Source organism: Protopterus annectens, chromosome 5.part0, assembly GCF_019279795.1.
Source record: "Protopterus annectens isolate FY-2018-M chromosome 5.part0, PAN1.0, whole genome shotgun sequence".
Taxonomy (NCBI): Eukaryota; Metazoa; Chordata; order Ceratodontiformes; family Protopteridae; genus Protopterus; species Protopterus annectens.
The window spans coordinates 417,824,726-417,851,755 of NC_056735.1; the positions used below are offsets into that span (position 1 = coordinate 417,824,726).

A 27,030-nucleotide genomic window follows, 5' to 3' on the forward strand; every position below is an offset into this window, starting at 1 on the left:
TCTCTGGGAAAAAAGACACACTTTGTTAAGCTAAAATTATGTAATTTATAGGAAAAAATCATCAGATAAAGAGGATTAAAATAACTGGTAAGTTGCCAGGTGTCATTCTACAGCTGCATGGCAGCACTGATAATCAAAAATATACAAAAGAGGAATTAAACAAGGTTGATATACATAGTTATTATTATTTATTATTATATGCCTGATGAAATGTCCTGTATAACCAAAACATGTAGTATGGGTGGCACAGGTTTTCCACGTTGTATGTACATTCCAGGATTAAAAGAAATACAAAGTGTCTCTTGAATGTGCATAGCCAATTGGACCTCTATGCATTCTTAGGAGCACAATTTTTATTATAAAGTATTAGAAGAAACACACTTTTAGCTTGTTACTAAACTTTTATTTTTTGCATTTTCAGCTGTTAGCATGAATTCATGGTAAACTGTGTCCAGCATATACAGTCCTGTGAGTTTCCACCTCTTCCTTCAGTGACCCTGGATATAAAGTATGGATTTAAAAGTTCTTCTAGCATGTCCTTGTATTTTGTACACTTTCAGTACAGATGTTCACCATTCACTCTGCCTCAGTGGTGTATGGGTAATATGCCTGCACAAGCACCTACACTGGCAGCTTTCCAGAGCTCAGCATCCGCCAGTCTGACTCTCTATGATAGGTGATTGGCCAAGTCCTTCCCATCAGGAAAGCCTTACCCCCTGCCAGAGAAAGTAAGTTGTTCAGTCCTTTGTGCCAATTGTAGGACTAGCACGGTTAAATCTCCTCAGCAGCCTCATTGGTGGATTACAGCTTCCAGACTCAGATAAGATCCCTATGGGAACTTCCCTTCCTCTTTAATATTATATTCTTTTATTTTTTTTTGTTTTATTAAAAACATAATATATGTGTCTGTTAACCTTTTAAGCTGATGTTGTCAATTTTCGTTCATTCCTCAACATGTGGATCTGGACCTGATCCTCGGATCAGGCTTAGCTGCTGTTCTACAGCTCATGGAAACCACAAACTCTTGAACTCCTCCCTTACCCATAATGCTGTAGCCCCCCCTTCTTCCCAGATCTTGTTTGCCACCATTTGGAACAGACGTGGTGTCTACAGCTCTCTAGCGAATCTTTTTCTTTAGAATGGTAAGTGTTCTTTAGTTGTTGTTTATCTTGCTGGTATTTCTAGTTATTATCCTCCCTTTACCCTTTATATCTACTTACCATTAATAACTCTTTTTTTACCATAGTTAGTAATTCTTTTCTCTTGCCATTTATTGGCCAACTTTCTTTTTCTTATGTGAGTAATCTCTTTACCATTGTCGGTATATTTTTCCTGACCACTTGACAGTATTTCTTCTATTTACCATTGTTGTTACTTATTTAACTTTTCCTCCAATCCATTGTTAAAAAAAATCCTGTTTTGTTGTTGTTTCTGGTTACTGTGTTGCTGCTGGAAGGGAGCATGACAGATAAACCAGACATGTGGTAAATGTAGGCACAGTATTCCCCTATCTGATGCCCACTCATTGTGTGTCTGCTGTTTATGACCTGAGCATTTACAGGCTCTGCTCTATTTGTAAATCTTTCAATCCGAGAGCCCTTGTAGATTGAAAGAATATATTGATACTTAAAGGCTTCATTCCTTTGGCCTTTGACGAATCACTATCAGGAGTTCAGTCCTCCAAGTCTGACAAAAAGGATCCCACTTCGGAGCTGAGTAAGAAGATCAGGAAGTCTTTGGACCCAACACATCACAACTCGTCGGATTCTATGACTTCAGACAGCCATCTTGGCCACCATAACCCTTCCTGGAAAGATATTGTTCTCCCTTCATCACCTCTTCCCATTTATCCAGAAGTCTCACAGACGTGGACATGGATAGAATGATGCTGAAGTTTCTTTTGACACAAATTCAGATGGGAGTTCTCTTGCCCCCTACCCCAAAATATCCAAAGGCCTTACCTTGTACAACTCTACCTATTCTGGCTCTTTCTTCGATCTCTCCTTCAGTTTTGGAGTCCTCTTATCTGAGTATTCAGGTGTCATCTGCTTCAGCTCTGAGAATACCTCTATCTTTGGATCTGATGTATTCTCTGAGAGAACTGGCTTAGAGGGTGTTGGAGTTGGAGGGCTGTCGGACCCGAAGTTTCATTGTCTGATCTCTGCCTTTTGGAGCCTCAACATTTGGTAGCTCAGTTCCAACTCCTGCTTCAGGGGTGGTGTCTTCAGTTTGGAGGAACCATCGGTCCAGAAGCATGTCTTCTTGACGCTGACAAATTTTTTCTCCCTGGGGCATTCTGCCTTTGAGGTGGTGGAGAGAGTATTCTCGTGTAGAGATCAGATGGTTCCTCCCCTCTCAGATCTTCTGATTCTTAGATGTCTTTGCATCATAAACCTCAGCATTCTACTCCACAGGGGCAGCCAGCCCAAAGTCTCCAGGTGACTCCACAGGGCAGTTATCACTTCTGATACTTTTCAGGAGCATTCCACAGAAGAAGTCCCAAGGAAGAGGAAGTGCAAGAGGAGGCACTTGGACTCCCCTTAGGAGTCAGCCACAGAAGGTATGGATTTCGATGACTGGGAAGGGTTCCCAAGATTACCACCTGATGATGTCTCATTTGGAGAAATTTTACTTTGGAGAAATTTTAGAAATCCTGAAACAACAGAATGGTTGGTCTGTTGACAACCCTTATCAAGAGGAATCGGTATTCCTGGAGGCTATTGGTGCTGGCCCATCTGGGTGACTCCACCTGCTGATGAACTCATTGACTTGATCTCAAAGCGAGTGTGGAAGGAACCAGATTCTGTAGAGCCAATTCCCAAGAGACCAGATAGGATCATGTTACCACCAAAAAGAAGGGAGTTTTAGAACAAAGGAGTACTGGTGGATGCTATGGTCATGGCAGCAGCCACCAAAAAAGAATTCAGAGAACAGAGTTCTTCTGTCCACCCTCATAACAGGTAGTCTAGGGCATTGGACAGATTTAGGAAGAGAGTATATGCATCAGCAACCTTTGCGCTCAGGTTCCTGAATTACTTGGTGTACTTTACCAGATTACAGAGGGATTTGATCAAGGAACTCTCAAAAACCCTCTCAGGGAGTAGTACTACTGAGGTGGAGTCTTCTGTTGCTTCACAGTTAGCCACCCTTCAGTCCATTTCAAATTCATCTATGAGGCTCATTTCACATGTAGCTGAAAGAGCCTCAAGAGCAGCAGGTTTGGGCATTTCCATCAGGAGACATGCCTGGATGCACCTGTGTGATTTTGTGGAGCCCTTCAAGTCATCCTTCATCAATGCTTCTTTTGACAGAAGTTCATTATTTGGCCCCAAGGTGAAGGACACACTATCCAGGTATGAGAAAGTTGGAAAGACCCTGTCTGCTTTTGAAGTACATTTTTTGACTCAAAGAACCTTTTCCAGGAATCTGTGAGGTGGTTGAAAGATGTGTGTGGTTCAAGAAATCCCAGTATCCATTCCATGATCCTTATGGAGAAAGTTCCCCCAGAGGCAGTGGAAGAAGCTGTCCATGTGGCAGAGGAGGCCCACAGAACAAGGGATTCAGAGATTCTTTTTTGACAGGCCCTATCAGCACATTTGAAAGGATGCCTGATTGCCCACCACTAGCCAGGCTCTCTGCACCAGAGAGCCTGGCTAGACTTAACACAAGATATTTGGGTGCAGGGATCATTTTCAGAGGCTATATAATTCCCTTTTCCCTATCACCACCATTACAGAACAAAATTTCTAACATTCCACCCAGTTAGAGAAAGACAGCAGCTTTAGAAATACAAAAGCTGTTAGAGAAGAAAGTCATCCAAGAGGTTGCCTCAGACCAGAAAGAATCCAGAACTTTCTCAAGATTCTTTATAGTGCCAAAGAAGACAGGGGACTGGAGACTAATCTTGGATCTCAACAATGTTCTTCGTGTTTTACAGTTGCAGTCATCACACTTGGGTTGTCTACCTGCAGGTAGCCCTGAGTCGGCCCGAACACCAGAGACTTAATATTTCTGCATCGGTTGCTGTCACTTCAGGACTGACGTCAGGTTGTCAGGGGTATAAAAACAGGCAGCTGACACCATTACATCAGTCTTTCTTATTGAGGAGCCCAAAGCAGAAGCAGTTTGCACGAGTGCTGATTGGCCGTTTCCTGAGTTTTTGTTTCAGAATCGAATCATCCTGAAGTCTTCTAAAGCTAAGTACCCCGTTGGGGATCCTTTTTTCTTGGTCTAACTGATGACAGACAAAGTTAACAATTGTCTCACCTGTGGAAAGCAAATACCACACCGAGACTTCCATTCTTTCTGCATCACCTGTTTAGGCCCAGACCATGACGTACCTCGATGTCAGTTTTGTGTTTTGTTCAATGCCCAAACTATTTGCCATTGGGCCCTTATTGTCACTAAATATGTTTGCTCTCAATCTCCATATTCCGGAATGGCTTTGGTAAGCCATCCATCTACCTAGCTTCTGAAAAAAAGCATAAGGATAAAGATAAAGACAGACCACACAGGTCCAAAAGTGGTGACGATGCTTCCCTTAAACTAGTTACCAGTTCGCCGGTACTCATTGAGGTGCTTTTGCAGCCCCTGATGCCCACTTTTGATGGATTTTCAGGCCACTACCAAGACCATTTCGGAGTCTGGTATGCCGCGAGACTCTTCTTTGACTACGGAACCTGTGGATGTCTCTACCTTGGATGGGTCTGGAGCCGCTGTGCAGGCACCAGCTTCTGAGGAAGTTCTTCGCATTACTGATACTCGACACAAACCGACTACTTCTTTTGCGTCTTCAGTTCTGTCTAAAACTACTTTCTAAGGCCAAGAGTATGAGCTACGCCTAAAAAACCGATGACTCAAACTCAAGCAGCTGCTTCCTTGCCACAATCTCAAATGCTTAAAATGGCAGAAGACCTGATCATGATGATTAGGGGAAGCCAATCTTCCCCTGCTAAGAGAAAAAGAGACCTGTCCCCAGCAGCTTTAACTGACCATGAGTACAATGACTTTGAGGTTTCTGAATATGAAGACATACCTTTATCTGCTTATGAGGATTTAGATGCAGAGGAATCCATTCCTACTGTTTACCCTCCAGAGGATTTTTCTTTTGGTGAAACCCTACATACCTTGAGAGAGCATTTCCACTGGGAATGCCAGGATTATCCTCAGTCCAAAAAGAGACTCAGGGAATTTTTAGATTTGCCACATCATAGACCCTTAGCTATCCCTCCTGTTCTGGATGTTGTGGATGATGTCTTTATGGAATCCAGTCTAACTCCTGACACTTTACCCCCTGCTCCAAGGAAACTAGACAGGTACTACATAGTCCCTGACTCTCACAAATTTCTTTTCAAAAATCCTACTGCTGACCCAGAGGTCATCTCCCAAGGGCCTAAAGGCATAAAAGCAACTACAGCTAAGAATCCCACCCCTTCCAACAGGGATTCCCGAGCTTTAGACAGATGGGGTAAAAAAGTATACATCTCTTGCAACTCTTGCCATTAGGGCATTGAATTGCCAGTTCCACATGCTGAAATACCAGTAACATACTATGGAACTTGTTAAGCAAAACTTATCTACCTTTCCTGACTGTGCAGAAAATAAAGAACTACAGGAGCTTATGCATTCTGCAAGCCAAGTCAGTAAGCATATCTTGCAATGTGGATTTGACACCCTAGAAGCACCTTGCAGAGCAGCAGTAACAGATTCTGTACTTAGAAGGCATGCTTGGCTTAAGGAGCAGACCTTGCCAGACCATGTCAAATCAAAATTACTGGACGCTCCCTTGAACAAGGACAATCTGTTTGGCACCAAAGCAGAAGAGCTTCTAAAACAGATGGAAGAAAAGGCTAAGTCTATGCAGACAGTCAAAGATTTGTTGCAAGTGCAGCCTCCAAGATTCAGTAGGCATTGCCCCTCGAAACATTGGTCCTTTCCAGCCCCCTCAAGGCCATCTCAAACTAGAGCCAGGGGAAACAGACCCCCCAGATTACAGTCTCAGGGTATGCAGAAATCTAAGCAATGGAGTACCTCCACTTCTTAAACAGGGAGTGCTAAGCCACCCCCTTACGGAAAGAATTCACAATGACTTCTCAACTCCACTCTTCACCTCTGCCCAATTGCTCATGCCCCTAGGAGGAAAACTTGCCCACCATGCAAAAAACTGGACCTCCATCACCAAAGACTGATGGGTCCTCAACATAGTATCCCAGGGGTACAAATTTTATTTCCGCACGCTGCCAACCCCAAAAGGGTTCCCAGAACTTCCTCCAAACGAGTGGGCAGAGGCACAAAACCAAGTTCAACCCCTGCTCTCCATAAGGGCAATTCAGGCTATTCCTGCAGAACAGATAGGTCAAGGGTTTTATTCCAGACTTTTCCTGGTACTCAGAAAAGAGGGCACATGGCACCCAATCTTAAATCTTTCCATTGTAAACAGCTTCTTGGTGGTACAAAATTCAAAATGCTCACCCTTCAGCAGCTTCTCCCTATGCTGTCCAAAGATGTCTGGTTAGCCACTCTAGACCTAAAGGAAGCCTATCAGCACATCCTTATCAGGGACCCATGCAGGAAATATGTAAGGTTTGGGGCAGGATCTATGCATTATCAGTTCTCTGCACTTCCCTTTGGCTTATCCACTACTCCCAGAGTCTTCACAAAATGCCTGGCTCCAGCAATAGCCTATTGCAGACAGAGAAAGATTCAAATATACCCTTACTTGGATGACTGCCTGATTCAGGCAGACAGTCAGGAAAAGCTGTTGCAGCACCTGACATTTGTAAAGGACCTTCTAACCTCCCTGGGGTACACTATCAACAAAAAGAAATCAAAACTAGTCCCCAGTCAAAAGATTTTATTCCTGGGAGCAAGCTTGGACACAGCATCCCAGATGGCATTCCTTACTCCAGAAAAACAAGCCTATCTAACAGGCTACTTCACTCAAATGGCCACCAGAACCCATCTATCCACAAGGAAAATCCTGCAGGCTCTAGCGTTCATGGCCTCTTGCATTCTACTAATTCCCTATGCCAGACTGCATATGAGGAAACTTCAATGGTACTTAAAAAGTCTTTGGTGCCAACATTCTTAGGACCTGGAAGCCATCATACCTATCATACCTTGTCTAAGGGCAGAGTTCCTTTGGTGGGCAGCAGCATGCAACCACAACAAGGGACTTCCCTTTACTCAACCCCATGCCACCCAGACCCTAACCACAGACACATCAGACTATACCTGGGGGGCACAGCTGGATGACAGGCACATTCAGGGCCACTGGAGCCCAAGCCAAATTCATCTGCACATCAACCAAAAATAGATGCTAGCTGTTCAGCATGCTCTGACAGCTTTCAGATCCCTACTCTCACCAGGACCCCTGCTAATAAAAACTGACAACACCACAGTGATGTGGTACATCAACAAGCAGGGGGAAACCCACTCTGCAGGCTAGCCATGACCCTGTGGAACACGGCTTTGATGATGCATATTCATCTGCAAGCTCAATTCCTGCCAGACAAACAAAACTCTCTGGCAGATGACTTAAGCAGAAATCTCCTAGACCCACATGAGTGGCAGTTAGACCCCAACACCTTCAGTCTTCTAACCCAGAAATGGGGGACTCCGATTGTGGACTTATTTGCCTCCCCCTACAATCACCACCTCAGCATATTCTACACCAGGACACCTCACAGCAGGGCCTCAAAAGTGGATGCCCTATCCTTCCAATGATTAAACCTCTCGATCTATGCATTTTCCCCTCTGCCTCTTCTTATAAGAGTATCACTCAAGATAAGACAGGAGAGACCAAGGGCAATCCTGATTGCCCCAGACTGGCCATGCCAGCACTAGTACCCAGTATTGCACAGTCTGTCACCGGTGCCACCATGGCACCTACCCCAGATCCCAACCCTCCTCACTCAGCAGGAGGGACAGATCTTGCATCTGCAACTGCAAACACTGAACCTTGCAGCCTGGTTTATTCCTTGAATTCTCCTCCAGTGGCCAGCCTAAGCAAGCAGGTGCTGGAATTCATTCTTGAAGGCAGAAGACCCAGTGCAAGGAAATCCTATGCTGATAAGTGGAAAAGGTATTGTTCCTGGATTCACTGCAAAGGAGCGGGCACAGCAATGCCCTCCTTACCTCTCATCCTGGATTACCTAGCAGACCTACTCCACAGAGGCCTATCCTTCTCTTCCATTAAAAGCCATGCCTCTGCCATCTCTACTCATTACAGCACTGAGCCACCTCTCTTCTCTCACGCTCTCATCAAACAGTTCCTGAGAGGGGCTAACAACATAAGGCCACCAAGGAGAGCCCCCATCCTTGCTTGGGACCTTAACTTTGTGCTAGAAAAGTTCACGCTACCACCCTTTGAGCCTGCAGCATCAGCAGAGTTAAAATTTCTCTTTTGGAAAACAGCCTTGCTTCTGGAAATCACTTCAGCTAGAAGAGTGTCTGAGCTTCAAGCAATTATGGCTGTGGAACCCTTCATTATTTTTCATGTTGACAGGGTCTCCCTCAGGACTAACCCTACTTTTATGCCTAATGTGGTGTCTAATGTGGCTCTCAACCAATCTATCCATTTGCCAACCTTTTTCCCTAATCTTCAAAACAAAGGGGAAAGGATCCTGCACTCTTTAGACATGCACAGACAGCTCAGATTCTACCTTGATAGGACTAAGCCCTTCAGAAAATCTGACCAGTTACTAGTCAGCGTTGCACCAGGGGCAGAGGGCAAGGCCATATCAAAACAAACCATCTCCAAATGGATAGCACACTGTATCCATTTCTGTTACAAAAAACATGGGGAAACCGCCCCCTCTGGGGGTCAGAATGCATTCCACTAGGGCAACTTCTACCTCTACAGCATTCCTCAGGGTAGTCCCTACCAGGGGACATCTTGGAAGCTGCTATCTGGAGTTCTGTTCACACCTTCACCAGGCATTATCACCTGCCTACCTTTTCCAAATCCAGGGCGGGTTTTGCAACAGCAGTCCTGCAGGGCATACTAGCCACCCCCTACTCTTCTTGACTGCTTCAGCCCATTCTTCAGCTTTGGGAATCAGCCCAAGTGTGATGACTGCAACAGTGTATTCACTGTTGTAGTCCTGGTTTCCTACCCTCCAGCCCCCTTGTCTCTCTCTCTCTCTCTCTATCTCTATTACTCCCCCTTACAGGGCTATTGGTATTTACTTTTTACTGGTGGTGTTTTTTCCACCATAACTTAACTCCCTATCTGGGGGCTCCTGACATTTGAGGTAAGTCTTTGGTATTCGGGCAGACTGAGGGCTACCTGCAGGCAGATAACCCAGTTGTGATGACTGCAACAGTGAATACACTTGAACATCTACATTTATGGTAAGTGTACACAACTGTACTTTCTGAACAAGTTAGTTCAGCATACCAAGTTACAGATGATCACGGTTCACTCCCTTTTGCCTTAACTGCACAAGGATGGCTGGATATGCATTATAGATCTCCAGGATGCGTACTATCACATAAAAATGAACAGATGGTCCAGGAGACGCCTACACTTTCAGTTGGGAGTCAGTCACTACCAGTTCAGAGCACTGTCCTTTGATCTCACCACAGCCTCCAGGGTGTTCATCAAATGCATGACAGTGGTAGCAGCCCACTTCAGACTGCAGGGATTCTGAGTGTTTCCATACCTAGATGACTGGCTGCTTACTGCCTTGACCAAGCATCTATTAATAACTGCTCAAAACTATGTACTCCAGACTTGTTCAAATCTGTGCATTACAATCATCCACAAGAAATCTCAACTTCCACCTTCTCATTCTCTAGAGTTCATAGGAGCCAGTTTTAACACAGCATCAATGATAGTGTTGATATCAGAGGCGATAGTTCTGCTTCCACTAGCAAGATACAATGTGAGAATTCTACAATGGCCATTGGCAGCCCAGTGGTCCATCTTACCTCAACCCTTGTCCACCAAGATCAACATAACTCAGGCCTGCAAGAAATTCCTTTGGTGGTGAATTCACTCAGATCAACTATTGCAAAGTTGTCTATTCATCCTTCATCAACCCAAGGCCATAGTGACCATGGATGCTTCCCAGATTGGATGGGGGGACATTTCTTAGGGAAGATGGTTCAAGCCACTTGGTCCCCCAAAGAGGCCAACTTGCATACCAATGTGCAGGAAATGAGAGCTGTACTCCTAGTGTTGCAGGCATTCCAAGACTCTCTCCCTTTTGGGACAGTTGCACTTCAGACCGACAATATGTCTGTGGTATGGTACATCAATAAGCAAGGAGGAACCAGATCCTACCCCTTGTCGAGAAGCTATGAGAGTCTGGCAGTGGGTGATCTCTTCAAATTGATTTCTGATAGTGATGCACATTCATGGGAAATCCAACATGATAGCAGACAAGTGACAAGTTGAACAGGTCCATTTTATTACCTCATGAGTGGTTTCTCAAAAAGAAGGTGGCGAAAATTATTTTCCACCAATGGGGTCAACCATGCTTTGAACTAGTTGCATCCCCTCTAAGCAACAAAGGCAGCACATTTCAAGTGTGCTGATCCCCCCACCAGGGGAGTCATTGAGAGATGCCCTCCTTCATGATTGGCCCCCAGGTCTCATCTGAGCTTACCTTCCCACTCCTCTAATTCCTAAATTTCTACAGAAAGCATCCTCATTGAAGAGCAAGGTCATCCTCATTACCCCCTGTTGCCCTCAACAGATTTGGTTTTCCTTCCTTTGGTTTCATCTACTGTATCCACCTTGGATTCTGTTTCCAATTCTGGACCTCCTGACTCACCTGGGCATCTTGGGCCTCAAGTTACCAGCATGGCATTTCCAATTCCATTGATAGCCAGACAACCAAAGCTCTCATCTCCAGTGTGCCACATTATTTTATCTTCTTTCAAAGCTTCTGCCAGAAAAATCTCAAGACCAAATGAAAAAGATTTGCCCTTTGAGCACAGCAACATGACGCAGACCCTTTTTCAGCACCAGTACATAAGATCCTTGAATTCCTGACTTCCATTTTCAGTGAAGGGCCTAGTCCTTCTACAGTTAAGGTTCAGCTAGTTGGTATCTCCAATTTTCATATCGGAGTTGATAATTCTACATTAGCATCTTCATGTCTTTGTAAGGCCTTTATAAAAGGAGCCTTTCTACTAAAGCCCCCCTTCAAGGACTCTTCTCTACCTTGGGATCTTACCTTAATGTTACACATTACACACCTAACACAGTAAACCTTTGAACCTGCAGTGAGATGTGAGTTGCGATGTGACATGGAAAATGATTTTTCTCATAGCCATAACATTGGCTAGAAGAGTATCAGAACTGCAAACCTTATCTTCTTAGCCTCCTTATTTAATCTTTCACAAGGATAGAGTGTTGTTAAGAACCAACCCTTCCTTCCTTTCTAAGGAAGTGACAGAATCTAACATTAATCAAGCCATTAATCATCCTGTATTCTTTCTAAATTTCTTTAACAAAGGCACGTGTTACAGTTATTGGATGTTCATAGGTTCATAGCTGTGTACTAGGCTAATGGCCCTGGAGCCTTTACAAGCCTAGCCCATAGGATTACCCAGGCAGCGTGCCATCCAACTTTAGTTCCCCGTGCTCTGTCGAGTAAAGCCACTGGAGTGATCCCTGGGGTGAATTTTCTATTTCCTGTCCACTCATCAAGATTTCTCTTGAATAGGCTCAGTGAGGTGCTCTGCTTGACATGTATGGGAAGTCTATTCCATAGCATGGGCAGTCTCTGAGTTATGAACCTGTCCCTCCAGCATGTTCTGTTAACTGTGGTAATGAGGTTGAGGTCTCTGGAGCGTGTGGTGTGGTGGGATTGGGATTTCTTTAGATGTAGCATTTCTAACAGAGCTGGGTCAGACATGGCTTTGTAAGTCAAGCAGAAATTGCCTCTAAGTAGGTGATATGAGACAGAGAATAGCTGAAGTTTTTTTAGTCTTCCATATAGGACCAATGTTTAAGGCCTAGGATCCTCTTTGTGAAGTACTTTTGCAGCCTCTCCAGTTGTTGCAGGTGTTTAGTGAGGTATATGCCAAATGGGGCATTGTACTCTATGATTGGCCTAATGAGGGAAGAGTAGAGGGAGACAATGACGTCTTTCTTCCTGGATGCAAAACCCTTAGTAATGTTCATAGACAATTACATTTTTACCTGCACAGATCTGTGAAATTTAGGAAATTTGACCAGTTGTCTGCATCCTTTTCAGAAACCAAACTGGATCAACTAGTTTCAAAAGTAGCTTTATCAAGATGGCTGACTGATTGTATTTCCTTTGTCATTAAAATGCTGGGTTTGGCCCTTCCTTAGCCCTTAAAGGCCCATTCAACTAGGTCCATGGCGAGCAACTTCATCAGCCTTACTATCCAGAACTTCCATGAACAATATTTGTGCAGCTGCAACGTGTGCTAACCATCATACCCTTATTACTCATTACAAATTGGATCTTTTCTCGAGGGGAAGAGCAGCCTTCGGCTCTGCAGTACTCAGGAATGTCCTTCCTTAGAGTCCACCCGGGATTCAGGTAGCTGTGGACTCTGTCCCATATGTTGAGGAATGAATGAAAATTGACAGCATCAGATGAAGTTATGTACTCACTATAACATTCCATCTGTGTTGTCCATTTTCATTCTTTCTCAACTTCCCTCCTTCCAGCCCATACCTTGTTTCTTTGATGACTTCTGGAACAACAGAAGGGTGTCTCAGGAACCAAATTCCTTTTCTTTGAGCTCCAGGAAGTGATTTTCCATGCTATGTAAAATATAGCAGTGTTTTACTTTAGGTAGCTGCAAACGAGATCTGGAGAAGGAGGGGGGCTGCACCATTATGGATAAAGTAGGAGCTTGAGAGTTTGTGGTTTCCACATGCTGTAGAACAGCATCCGAGTCTGATCCAAGGATGGGATCCAGAACCATATGTTGAGGAAGAATGAAAATGGACAACACAGATGGAATGTTATGGTGAGTACATCACTTCATTTTTTAATATTCTTGCCATTTACTACTGCTGTTAACTCCTGTGGGAATTCTAGCTTACTGCTCTGTTTGTATACTTAATAGTGATTTTAAGCAGTTATGGGGCTTTTCTAACGTGTTTAATGACTGAAACTAGGAAAATAAAATTTTGTGGTGTAAGCTGAACACGGGAGACATTCTCTTGGCAGGGTGCCAAGAGTTCTATTGTTTCTTCATAGTTTCATAGATTCATACTAGGCTAATTGCTCTTGTGAGCCATTTTAAGCCTAGACAATTGTCCCTTGTGAGACTCAAACCCTGCACCTTGTGTTTGTAAGGCAAACACCTCAACCATTAGGCCATCCTCCCAACCCCTGTTGTTCTGTTCTGTTGTTTAACTCCTTTGTTTTGAAGTTCTGACAGGAAAATATTGCATTTTTTTCAGCTTTTTCTTAATTTTAAGATATTTACTACTGGTTTAACACTGCTATAGTTGTTTTTTATCATTACATTGAGATTTTAATGCAAATAACTTTATTTGCATTTTCTGTGACAATTTTCTTTTTCATTTCTGACAACAGAATCAATAAGTAAATGCTTATTTATGCTGAGTAAAGGGTTTCAGTTTGATTTAATGGGATATATTTGAATGTTTTGTCACTGTTTGGACAAGTAAATTTTACTTGCTACTGTGACTGTATGCTGTTTACTACACTGTGCAGGTTGTAGAATAAGGCTTAGGACAATTTAAACCGTTTCTTCTATATTTGCTCCTGTTTTCTGTGTGGGAACATAGTTTATATTCTGTATTAAGTCAGCCCTTAATAGTTTTAGTGTATTATTTTGTCTGGTGTTTTTTTTCCATGACTTGAATTATCCTGATACGGCTGTCACGAGTCAAATCCAGTTGTATCTAAAGAGAAAAAAACTCAAAAAAAACATTTTCAGTCTACGGTTTGTGAAACTGTTCTTGGCTTAAGCCGGCCCACAGACCACTTACCCTTTTCCCCGTCACTCTCTGGTGTGAGCCTGCAGCACTCTGTGATATGGGGGTCAAACATATCCTCTTGGTTCGAATACAGAACAAAAACAAGATGCAGGAGAGGACCTGGGTAAGGGACCCCTTACCAGACATAAAACTCTGTTCCCAATTATTTTGTTCTCTAGTAGTAAGAAGAAGAAACTTTACCACACAACAGACATTCAGGTTGTTACCATGTATAGTGCTCATGTGCTTTCCTTAGCTAAGAGTGTTTTACAGTCCACTAATTTCAGAGGCTATGCTCCTTTTCAGAATTACTATGGTTCTACCTTCTCTAGAGATCAGTCTAGTGCCACATATTTTGATGGGGACTCTGAAGTAGACAGTAGTGAACACTCTGTGTCCATCCAGTTTGAGTTGTAGGAAGGTGAACAGGTTCAAAAATCCAAGCAAGTGCTCACCTTTCCACAGATGCTAGCTGGGTTTAAACATGTATTTGACTGGAAGCAATCTGGATATATACCGGAGATTGGCAGAGTTTATAATCTTATTGACAGATTCCAAATGGTTTGACTGTTCCTCCTATGTTACCAGCCTTTGAAGATGTCTGTAAAACTGCATGCAAAAGCCCTTTGGCTAGTGAATCAGCTCCTAAAAAGTCTGTTAGAAAATAAAAGGTGTACTCTGATCTCGCAGCTTTCTTTATTTCTTTGTCAGCTGACCCAGCTATGTTTTTTCCCGCTGCCAACTCTAATAAGAGACCATTGGCTTCATCTCACTGTACACCACTGAATACATCTGGCAAGTAACTAGAATCATAAGGAAAAATGTTGTGTCAGTCTAGTAGTTTGTTTTTTAGAATTTAAATTGTCAGGGCTTCATGTGGAAATTTATTTTGCAATGTGCTTACAGTTTAGATGACGTTACTGTATCTTTGCCTGATGATCAAAAGTGTTGTATGAATGACCTTGCTACTAATGTGTCTTGGAAGGTACAGACACTGTTTCTAGAAATGCAGCGACTTCTGTTGTATTGAGAATGTTTGCTTGGTTAGATAACCAGAATTTTTCAGAAAAAAATGAGATTTTGAATGCTCGTTAAGCTCTGAATTTGAGTTTGTGTTTGGTCCTGTTCCTATCCAGATTGTCAAACAACGGGATGACAGAGGTAAATTGATGCATGGGGTATCTAGAATGTTTCCTATTCCCAGGTTCTACCCTAACAATATATCCAATTTTAAGGGAAGAACAAACAAAATTCCTATCCTAACAGAGTTAAGGGTACCAAGAGGAAATGACAGGAGGATAATTCTTCCAAATAAAATAAAAGGAGTTTTTTTTGCCAAAAAGATCTTTCCCCTGCTAAAAAATGACTATGTCGAGACTCAGATTGTTCCATCCCTCCTTCCCTTTCACCTTTCCCTAGGCTTCAGCTCACCCCAGCAGCCTGTTGACAAGTAGTCTCAAACAAGAGGGTACTGAGAATAATTCATTGAGGATACTCTTGATAGTGGACAGAAAATTCTCCTGTTTTCAGGGAAATCCCCCCATTCCCTCCAGACCAGACAAGTCTGTCCTTTCTGGTACTCCTTCACAAGTTGCAAGCAGGGTTTATAGAAACAGTTCCTGCACCATGAAAAAGGAAAAGGGTTTTACACCAGAATCTTTTTGTACCCATAAAGGAGATATTGTGTAGACTAGGGATGTGTTAGATGTACCTAAATACCTTTCTAAAAGTACCCAAATTCAAAATACTCACCCTGCAGATGGTTCTACCCCTTCTTACGTACTGTTTTTTTCTGATGACTTTGAATTTGAAGGATGCTTATCATCACATGTGAACTGCTCCAATCTTCAAGTCAAACCTACAAATATCTTGTCTCACATGCTCATGAAGCATTGTCTTCCTGGAATGTATAATGGACTCAGAAAAAAGTATGGCCTTTCTATGAGAAGACATGGTACTGACTATTCAGAGCATTTTCAGGGATTTCTCTTCAAGAAGGTGCCTCCACAACAGAGACTCTCAAAAATCTAGGCCTAATGGCATCAGTGATCCTCAAGACACAGTGGGCCAGCCTCCACATAAGAAAAATTTAGTGGTACATAAAATCTTTTGGTTCCAGCACCTGCTTCCGTTGGAGTTCCAGGTACCTGTGCTGGATTTTATGAAATGAGAGTTACAGTGATGGAGGGGTTGTCTTTTCTGTCAGTTCCTCAACTCATGGGTTTTGGATACGACCTCAGATCTGACTTTGTCCACTTTTTCCAGCCTTAGGCTCCTCCCCTTAAACATAATTCCCTCCATACCTCATATCTCATTTGTCATTTTCAGCATTCAGATATGGTTGCTGTAGCTCAGGTGTTGGACATAAGTAAAAAGCTTTGGTATACTGTTTTTGCTGTAGTTTCTACAATGCCTTATAATTTTTTTTCTAAATGTTTTCCTTAGTATTCCTCCCAGATATAGGAGAAAAAGACTTTCTGTCTTTGAAGTAGTTTTTAGGCCTCATGCCTCATACTTGATTTTTTTCTTTGGACTATATATTGGTAGTATTTTTTTCTTTGCTATTGTTTGTATTTTTCTTTATTGACATTGTGAGTATTACCACTACTGGCGTTGTACTGTTCCCTTTTGATCCCTTTGATGTATTTTGTTACTGTGTTTAGGTTGGTTTTCTATGGTTGTAGTTTGACAAAACATGGCTGACAAACCTACTAGCTTCAAGAACTGTGTCTCTTGTGGGCACAAAATCCTCAATTTGGATGTCTACTCTGACTGTGTTTATTATTTGGGACCTAGCCATTTGGACATGGAGTGTTATCTCTGCTGTGCATTTAACCATAGGGTTGTTGTAGAATGCAGGGATAAACTGGTTTTAATGGGTCTTTTCCCTTCTTCATCAGCATCTGGAGTGTCCCCATCCACCTTGAAGTCTGCAGAAAAGTCAAAAGAGGCCAAAAGGAAAAAGTCTAAAGATCAATTAGAGGAGCAAAGGAGGTGATCACCTGACAACCCTCCTTCTTTGCCTTCAACTCTGCCTTCTAAGATCCAACAGACTTTGGATCCGACCACTCCACTGAATCTATTACACTCTTCCTCCAGAACTCCTCCTTAAAGGGAACAGAAGCTTGGTTCACACCGGAGCTGATTGCTTCTAGGCTACATTCACCTTTTCTCCAGGAGACCCCTTGTAAAGCTTCTAGACCTTTGCCATCTTCATCTTCCTTCAGGTCTTCCAGAAGTCACTCTGAAGCAGATGTGGACCCATGAGCTTTGGACTGTCCCAGACCCCTTTAGCTGCTCCTACTCTGAGCCATCCTCCAGTATCAGAGATATCAGCCCCAAGATCCCCAGGGTTGCCCTTATTGGATTGAAAGTTATGGCCTTTGTCAGCCTTGGCTTTCTCCTTGATCCAACCTGTGCTGATGCTGACAGAGTTGGTGGGATCTTGGAACCATCCCTTATTTTTAGAGCTTCCATGTTAGATACCTCTGCTCCTGCCTCTGCTTCAAAGTAGGATTAGAGAGATTCCCTGGACCACGCCAACAAAGTGGCTTCGACTCTGACTGGGATGGGTTTGGGATCTCCCTTGGCTTCTGCATTCAAGGCAGTGGAGGGAGCATTATCCTCTACAGGAGACATAACATCCGTATCCCTAAAAGTCCTTTTCCCACCCACAATTATCTACTTTGGGGCCTGAGCCTGCTCATTTGCCCCACCAGAACAGCTGGTCCAAACTAGCCTTGAGACAGTCCTCATCCAGGATCTCCCTCAGACTTCTGAATCTTCCTTGGATCATCCCCCCATGGAAGCTTCTTGGAAGCACAAGTGTAAAAGAAGACACACTGACTCCCTGCAGGAGTCACTAGCAGATGACATGGACTTTGATGAAGGGGAGGAGTCCTTCAGATCAACCCTTGAGGACATCTCATTTGGAGTGATTCTCAAGCTTTGGAGACAGAAGTGTGGTTGGTCTTCTGAAGCTCCTTCCTAAGAAAAATTTGTGTTCCTTGAGGCATTGGGTACCTGCTTCTTCCTGGATAGTTCCCCCAACTGATGAAATGGTCAGTCTCCTCTCTCGTAAGGCATGGAAGAATCTGGATGTGGCAGAGCCTATCCACAAGAAACCCAATAAATATTTAGTATCACCAAAAAAACTTGCCTATTTGGGCAAGTTCCCCTGGCTGATGCTTTGGTGGTGGCAACAGCCACTAAGAAAGAACACACTGAAGAGAGTCAACTGTCCACCCCCCTAACAGGGAATCCAGGGCTTTGAACAGACACAGGAAGCTATCTCTCACATGATGGAGGGTGCTTCTAGACCATCAGGTTTAGGCATTACTGTTCGGAGGCATGCCTGGATGTGCTTATGCGACTTTGTGGAGTCCTGTTTATCATCTTTAATCAATGTCCAAGATTAAAGAACAGTATGGGAAAACTCTGTCTGCCATAGGAATGCATTTTTCTAGAGGACTGTTTTCCAGGAACCAGAAAGGGGAAAGAAATATGTGGTTTTGAAAATATCAGAGTTTTTCCCACGCACCTATGGAGATAGACCTCCCCAAGGCAGGGAAGAAAACTCTAATAAAAGACAGCATCTGCAAGGCATAGTAGGCCTTCAGAATCAAGACTTTAGAGCTCCTTTCACCGAGAAGATGTACCAGTGCTGCTGAGGGATTGCCCAGCTGCTGCACTCTGGAGGCAGTCGGGGTCACTTGTCTCTACACCCAGAGGCCTGGATGTCCATCACCAAAGAAGGTCGGTCTCCCAGATAGCAAGACTTCCACAGCCAAGACTGTTTACCAAGTCTTGAAATTTCTATCTATTCAGACATGCCCCGCCAGGTTAATTTCACAGCTCCTAGGATCCATGGCTGCCTCAATTACTCTTGTCCCACTGGCAAGGTTTCACATGAGTGTACTTTAATGGATGTTGGCAGTACAATGGTCAGCAAGGTGACAACCCACGAATTTCCCAATAAAAATTGCTAATATTTGCAGGGAACATGAAACATGGTGGATCCAAGATCCAGAGGTGTCTCAGGTAATCCCTTTGTTCTACTCTTATCAAAGGCCATGGTGACCATGGATGCTTCTCAGCTGGAGTGGAGAGGCAGTACTTGGGGAAAAATAGCTCAAGGCATGTGGTTCCTCCTCAGAGATCAGTCTGCACATTAATGTCCTAGAGGTATGTGCTGCTAGTGTTGCAGGCATTCCAGGACATTCTTCATCTGGGGATGACTGCTATACAGATGGACAACATGTAGGTGGTTTGGTACATTAGCAAACACAAGTAACACAAAATAACGATACTGGATACTGCTCTAGGATAAAAACTGTTTTAATAACACCAAACCATGAATACGAGATGAGCGCTTTCGGGCGGTTGCCCTTCATCAGATAAAAACAATACATTTTAAAATTCCTTTTAAAAACAGTATTAACCAATCAGTAATCAGTAAAACACCCGCCTTTTGCACAGTGTGGGTTTTAAAGGGATAACATCGTTTAAGCCTGGTTCCCTATGTGCTGTCAATTCAAGAATCCATTTGGATTCAACTAGTTCAGTATTCAACTTGATGTCACCCCCCCTGTTGGTCAGTCTTAAATTCACAATAGCCCTAAAAGTAAATTTGTGTGAAGGGTTGTCTTTAACATGCCTAAACAGGGCGTTGTGTTCATCATTATTCCTTATGCTAAATGTGTGTTGAAAAATTCTCGTTTTTAACATTTGGTTGGTTTTCCCAACATAAAAACAATTACATAAATTACACTCTGCTATATATACTAAATCTGTGGTGCGACAGCTAGCCTTACCCTTAAAGTGATACACCTTCCCACTAATGGGATGCTTAAACTCTACTCCTTTTTTAATGCTGCCACAGGCTTTACAGCAACCACATGGTATTGTTCCCGCCTTCACTATTTTTGATCCAACATCACTAAGGTTACATCTCTCTTTGCAGAGTATGTCCTTAAGATTCCTATTTCTTTTATAAACAAAATTGGGCTTAGATCCAACCAAATCTCTCAAACTATCATCGCTGACTATAATATTCCAATTATCACGTATAATACTACTAATACCTTTTATATCACTACCATAAGTCAGCGCTATTTTGTGTTTGTCATACATAGCATTCTTACCTACATGATCTTGATCTATGTTATCTGTACGGTCCAACCAAGGTCTGTATTTATTAGCTCTTAGGGGTTTAGTCTTCTTGATGGCTTCGCCCACCATTCTCTTATCATAACCTCTATCGAGGAAACAGTTTCCTAAGTATTCAACCTCCATTTCATATTCAGCTTCATCCTTCACTATCCTAGACACTCTACCCATTTGACCTTTCACAACATTTGAGAAGGTGGGTGTTTTACTGATTACTGATTGGTTAATACTGTTTTTAAAAGGAATTTTAAAATGTATTGTTTTTATCTGATGAAGGGCAACCGCCCGAAAGCGCTCATCTCGTATTCATGGTTTGGTGTTATTAAAACAGTTTTTATCCTAGAGCAGTATCCAGTATCGTTATTTTGTGTTACTTGTGGTTCGTCTGGAATTATTACGCAACTGGATTTTGGCTAGCAAAGACCTTTTTACTCTGTTTTACATTAGCAAACAACAAAGAACTGTTCTTACTCCTTGTGTCGAGAAGCAATGAAAGTGTGGCAGTGGACAATCTCTTCCAATCACTTTCTAATCGCAATGCACATTCCTGGTAAGTCCAGTGTCTTAGTGCACAAACTGAACAAGTCTATCCTACAGCCTCACAAGTGGTCTCTCAGTTCATCAGTGGTGAAACAGATATTTCATCATTGGGGCCAATCATGCTGTAATATATTTGCCTCTCCCCACAGCTTCAAGTGAGGCAGGTACTTTTCCCTGATACCTCCAGAGAGGGAGTCAGCAAGAAACTCTCTTCTCCACAAATGGTCACCCTCCAGTCTCCTTTATGCATATCTACCTATTCCACTTATCCCAAAGTTCCTTTAGAAAGCATCTCAGCAGAAGAGCAAAGTCATCCTTATTGCCCCATTCTGGCCTCAGCAAGTGTGGCTCACCTTTCCTGTGGTCACACTTAATACACCAGCCTTGGATTCTGGACCAGGTCCTCGATCTTCTATTTCACCCATCTGGCCTGGCTTATCTGTATATTCTAGCTCTCAAGCTCACTGTGCGAAACCCACTTCCAGTGATGGATAGGCAGACTACCCAGGTTCTTCACATTCTCTCTTCTTCCCAAAAGTCTTCAACCAGGAAGATATATAACAGTAAATGGAAAAGGTTTTCAATTTCGGCTCATGAGAGACACTTGAATCTATTCTCAGCACCCATTTCAATGGTCTTGGATTTTCTTGCCTCATCATTGTTCAACTAGCAGTCAGTGATTTCAAACTTCCATATCAGCAAACATCAACCCTCCTAGGCCTCTCTCAAATTATGCAAAGTGGTTCTTAAAGGCACCTTCTTCCTTAGACCTCTCATTAAGGACCCCACCTTGGGATTTTACCATGATTTTACAGGCTTTGATTCAGGCTCCCTTTGATGTGGCAGCCAAAGAGGACTTAAAATTCTTACCCTGGAAAACCATTTTTCTAGTTGCCATTAGTTCAGCCAGATGGGTATCTGAGCTAAAGGCTCTGTCTTCTCAACCACTGTGCCTGATTTTTCATAAAGACATAGTTTTATTGTGAACACATCCCTCCTTTTTGCCAAAGGTTGCTTTAGAAGCAGTACTTAATCAAATTATTAATTTACCAGCTTTCTTTCTCAGTTTCACTAAAAATGGGGAATTCATGCTTTACTTGTTGGATGTACATAGACAACTCACATTCTCTATTCACAGAATGAAACCCCTTAGGATATCTGACCAATTTTTCATTTAATTTTAAAGGCAAAATTGGGAAAGCCAGTGTCAAAAGTAACTTTAGCCAGATGGCTGACTGATTGCATATTTTGCGTCTACAAAAAGAAATGTGTGACTCTGCTGAGGCATCCAAGGGTCCATTTAACAAGATCTAGTTCAATTTCTTCCACATTCTAAGATAGAGCTTCAATAGATGATATCTTGCTGCTGCCACCTGGACCAATGTCCATGCATTTATTGCTCATTATAAACTGGATATCTTCTCCAGGAATAGGATGGCATTTCGCTCTGCCATTCTTTCAAAATATCCTTCCATGATGACCACCCTGGATTTCAAGCAATAGGGGACTGTCCTATGATATGTGAAATGGATGGAAAAGGCAACATCAGATAAGAAAGTTATGTACTCACTATAACAATGCATCTGTGTTGTCTGTTTCCATTCTTCCTCAACCTCCCTCCTCCATTCCCCCTTCCATATCTGTCTAAGGTCTCTATATACTCTTCTGTTATGTCCTGTGAGATTCACCCTTAAGATCCTTTACCCTATTACCTCAGCTCCATATCTGACTATTTACATTATTTTATATCACTTTCTACACTGTAATGTTTTTGACTTTATATGGGACATTACATGGTAAGTCCCTAATATTTTACGCCTGAGGGCAAATTTGATCTGAGGTTATGTAGGGTTTGGAGAGGATTATCGTTCAGGGGAAGAGCCTGAGCTGTGAAGTCTAAGTCTGGGAAAAGCAACCAAAGTCAGATTTGAGGTTGGATCTGAAACCCATTAGTTGAGAAAGGATGGAAACAGACAACACAGATCCATCATTATGGTGAGTACATGACTTTTGTTTTCCCTTCTTTCAGTAAAGACAGTTGGAAAAATTCTGTTCAAAACATCCTTGCAGCCATGCTTGGAGGACAGAAGTATTCTCATTCCCTTGGATAGGAATCTTCCTTTGTGCATTTCCATCCTTTTCACCAATACCCAAGGTACTTCTGAAGATTCTTAAAGAATTTCCAGTGATCATTTTGGTTACCCCCTTTTTGACCCAGACAAAGTTGATTCCACCTTTTAATGGTATTGGCCAAGGGCAATTTCCACAAGCTTCCTCACACACTGGATCTGCCCACTCAGTGTCAATGGCGACTGGTGCACACTAACTTAGAGCAATTGCTGTTGGCAACCTAGATGATTATATCTTGATACCTTTTAGGCACTTATTCCATGAGGTTATGCAGCAGGTGTTGAAGTAGGCAAGAAAACCTGCAACTAGATAAATCTTGTATTTACCAGTGGAAGATGTTTTCTAGAAGATGCCTATCCAATATCAGAGGGCCTGGTAGGATGTTTACCTCTCTGGTTTTGAAATATTTGAGTGACCTACTCAATGATAGTTTACCTTACGCCTCTATCAAGGTGCATCTTGCAGCCATCTCAGCTTGGCCAACCGTGGAATCTCCTCTTTTCTCTTTTTGTGGTCAAACTGTTTATGAAAGGAATGTTGCACTTGAGACCCCCTTGAAAGCAAATTTCTCCTCCTTGGGATCTCATTTTTGTTCTAGAAAAATTTACTTCATTCCTTTTGAACTCGCCTTCCAAGCTGATTTGAGGTTCATCACTTGGAAAACTGTTGCTTATTTCACTGGCATCTGCAAGGTTAGTCTTGGAGCTGCAAGCTCTCATTGTGGGCCTGTCTTATCCTCTTTGATGACATATTGGAAAACAGTGGACTCCAGAAGCATTCTAGGGGTAGCAATCTGGTCCTCTGCCCATACCTTTACAAAACTGTACAAACTGGATTCTTTCTCAAGTTCCAGAGTAGGCTTTGCAAGGACCATTTTCCAGGGGATCCAAGATCCTTATTCTTCCTCCTCCCAGGTAAGGTAAGCTTTAAGAATCTACCCATATGCCACTGAGGCAGTGTGAATGATGAACATAGTACAATTGTGTACGTCTTACCTACCTGTAACAGTAGATGTTCAAATTTCACACAGCCTCGGCAGCACCCACCCACAATCTCCAATATTTTGTATATAGTTTGATGGTATCCAACCTTGTTGGGTTGTTGATTGGCTTTGGTTATTTGTGTTGGTCTTTTATGGCTGTGAATTGGTTGGTTTGTGGCAATTCTTATCTCTGGCCCTTCTCGGTCCATTCTACTTAGTTCAAAAAGTTTGAATGACTGACTTTCTGTGACATGGTTTGTCTTCCCTTGATGGGAGGGGTTTAGCCAGTCCCCTATTAAAGAGAGTCTGAGGAGGGAATTCTGAGCTATGGGAAGCTGAGTGTGTAGGTATCTGTGCAGGCACAAAACCCACATGCTCCTGAGGCAGTGTGAAATTCAAACATCTACTGTTACAGGTAAGTAGGACTTATGCAACTGTACTTTATAACTTGTGAGGTACCTATAGTATAACAGGTATTGCATTGTTGTTAACCATAAGTGTCAAGTTTCTTGCTCAGTGAACTAAAGATTGCATGAGATAATGCTGTTTTTTATAAGAAGGAAGTATCAATTGATTCAGGAGGTGCTGCAGCAGCATGAGATGGCATTCCCCTAGCACAGGACTATGACTGCTTGAAAATTAGGTTAGATTATGGCAACTGTCAGTGAGAAGCCAGTTAGTCATAATTCTTCTGTAAGTATCCCTCACTGAAGAGCTACTGCTCTGGACATTGCCTCACACAACTATACTATTTAAACAATGCTTATTTCAGTTTAGCTATTCTTATTTTTTGTTATAGAAGTTTCTTAGAAATGACTGAATGGTCTTCTGTTCATAACAATGTTATTTCAATACAGTTATCCTTCCTTCTATTGAAGTTTCTTAAAAATTGCTGCAAAATATGTCCACAGTAATGTGGACTCCACTGTATTAATACCTAGCCATAAAAGAAGAGGACAGAAAAGTATTCCTTATTTGGATTGCTGTCTACTGATAACAAGTTCTATATAGCAGCTGATGGTATCAGTTACATAATCTCAAGAATTATAACTGGATGCAAGTTGGTTTGTCATTTGAAATGTCAATACACTTCTGAATCTAGCCACAAACTTTGACATGCAGCAGAGTATATTTTTTTCTCAGAACAGAAAGATTGATAGATCTGGCCCAGTGATGACAAGGGTAAAGGCTTTACTGCACTCCAGATGACCTGTGTTTGTGTGGCAGCACAGGCATTAGAGGACCTGGACCTGGGGAGTATAAGAATGAGCGGCTGATGCCAACTTGCCCATACTGGGAGGAAGGAGGCAGCCTTGGCTCACTATAATAGTATCATTAAGAGCCTGGTGGGCTTCACGCTGCTTTGTCAGAAGGTTGACCATTTACAGAAGCATGAGACAGCATTTGCAGAGGTCAAAAGGCTGCACTGGGGGTAGTAGGGGGTTAGAACACACTCTCTGGCAGCAGTATGATACTGCACCAGCATCCTTGATCTTCTCACTGGCACTAGACTATGGGCCAGATTGAGACTGGGGGAGGACAAGGTAGGTCCAGTAGACCCTGTAACACTAGCTGGTGGCAGCTGATGTTCAGCTGCAGGGAGGGGGAACCAAAAAAAAAGGAAAAACAGAAAGATGGAAAGATGGATGTCTTCTGGAGTACATACTTCAAAATGCAATGTGGTCAAGTGTAAACTATGGTTTTCCACGGTGCTGCAGCAAGGCTTTTGCCTCAGGCACCAAACTGTACAGTATGCCAAGCATTAAAAAAGTTTGACAACTTATAGGCCATCTAAATGTCAAAAGGTAGTTGCTTCTAAAGGTAGTTTTAACAGCTAGCCAGACAGTTTACAAGCTGTCTTCCAATCCCATGACACCTTGCAAACTGTCAAACAGCCCTTTAAAAGTTTAATAGTTTACATGGCAGTAACACATGGACAGTGGAGTGAGAGTGCCAACATCCTTAGCTATAGTAATTGCCTTCCTGCAGCTTATTTGGTATGCCAGCTGCAGGTGGCAGAGTGCAGAGTGTGAGATTCACATGCTCAGTTCTATTTTTCTAGACCTTCAAGACATCTTCCTTGGCCTACATGGTATACAATTGTAGGTCATGACACTAACACAGATGTATTATTCTACACTTCAATGCATTGGGTATTAAGTCCAAGGGCTTGTGCCACCAGACAGTACAGCTGTGAGAAAGTTCTTTGTAGAAGAGCATTCTCCTACCAGCAGTGCATCCTCTGTGGTCTCAAAATATAGAAAATCCCATGAACAGATGATAGGAGTATTAGTGAGCATTAGATCTTGTGCTTCTCAGAAAAATGTTTGTTAAATGGAGCAGTCAAGAGGCAGTTCAAATTTCCACTCTAGATGATAGGAACTTGAGTGGACCTCAGATCTATTTTCCTCCCATCTCAATTGTTATGTACAACTTTGCTGCTGCAGGCTGCAAGATCAGGGAATTACCTGTTGGAAAACCTTATTCCAGGTACAGCCTTATCAGAATTATCCGTTAGAAATCCTTACTGTAACCTAATCACTTTCTTATACTGGAGAGACTGATATTAGTGTCCTTTCAGTCAATACACCAGCCAGTGCACACCAGTATTGTGTTTGTTCTGGGTATTATCCTTTCACACTGCATGCAATTACCTTTGAATGATGATGACTCCCAGGCATTAATACCCCCTCATGCTGCCCACTACAAAATCATTCTCCACCAACTTGTTTTTCTTTGGGATCCCCTCTTCCAAAGTGCTTCACTTTGAATTACTTTGTTAAACCACTGCTGCTACATCTACCCATACTACTACCACTTCTGGGTTATACAAGAGACTGCCCCCAAGCCAGTCTATAACTGATGTATCAAGCCTGGCATCATCTGTGAATAGCAAACTGTAAAACATGAGCAATAATGACATTTAGTGTACTGGTCCCATTACAATTTAAAATTTTCAATGTTATGTTGTCCCTATCTTGCCTTCATTCTTGCTGTTTGGGTTCGGAGCCGATCTTTGGCTTTGATCAGCCATATACTATAGCGCGGGAGCTTTTACTGGCTATAGGCTAGCCCCTATCCCAGCATGCCTAGCAGTAGTTACCTATATCTCATTTGCTGCTTGCAGCGTTGAGATTGTGAATAGTGGCTCAGGCTAAGTGTTTTTCTTTTGTTGTATTTTTGAAAGAAAATCTCTTATTTATCTTATCTAACTTGTAATAGTAGTTGTCCCTTGGTTTTTCTTCCTTCCCTATCCCATCCAAGT

The 27,030-nt window shown here is 42.6% G+C and overlaps 1 protein-coding gene across 1 annotated transcript in view; it reads left to right on the forward strand.

Moving 5' to 3' along the window:
• Positions 1-27,030, forward strand: part of EFHC2 (EF-hand domain containing 2) — a 1,536,365-nt gene that overhangs the window by 1,102,490 nt on the left and 406,845 nt on the right. The window lies entirely within an intron of this gene.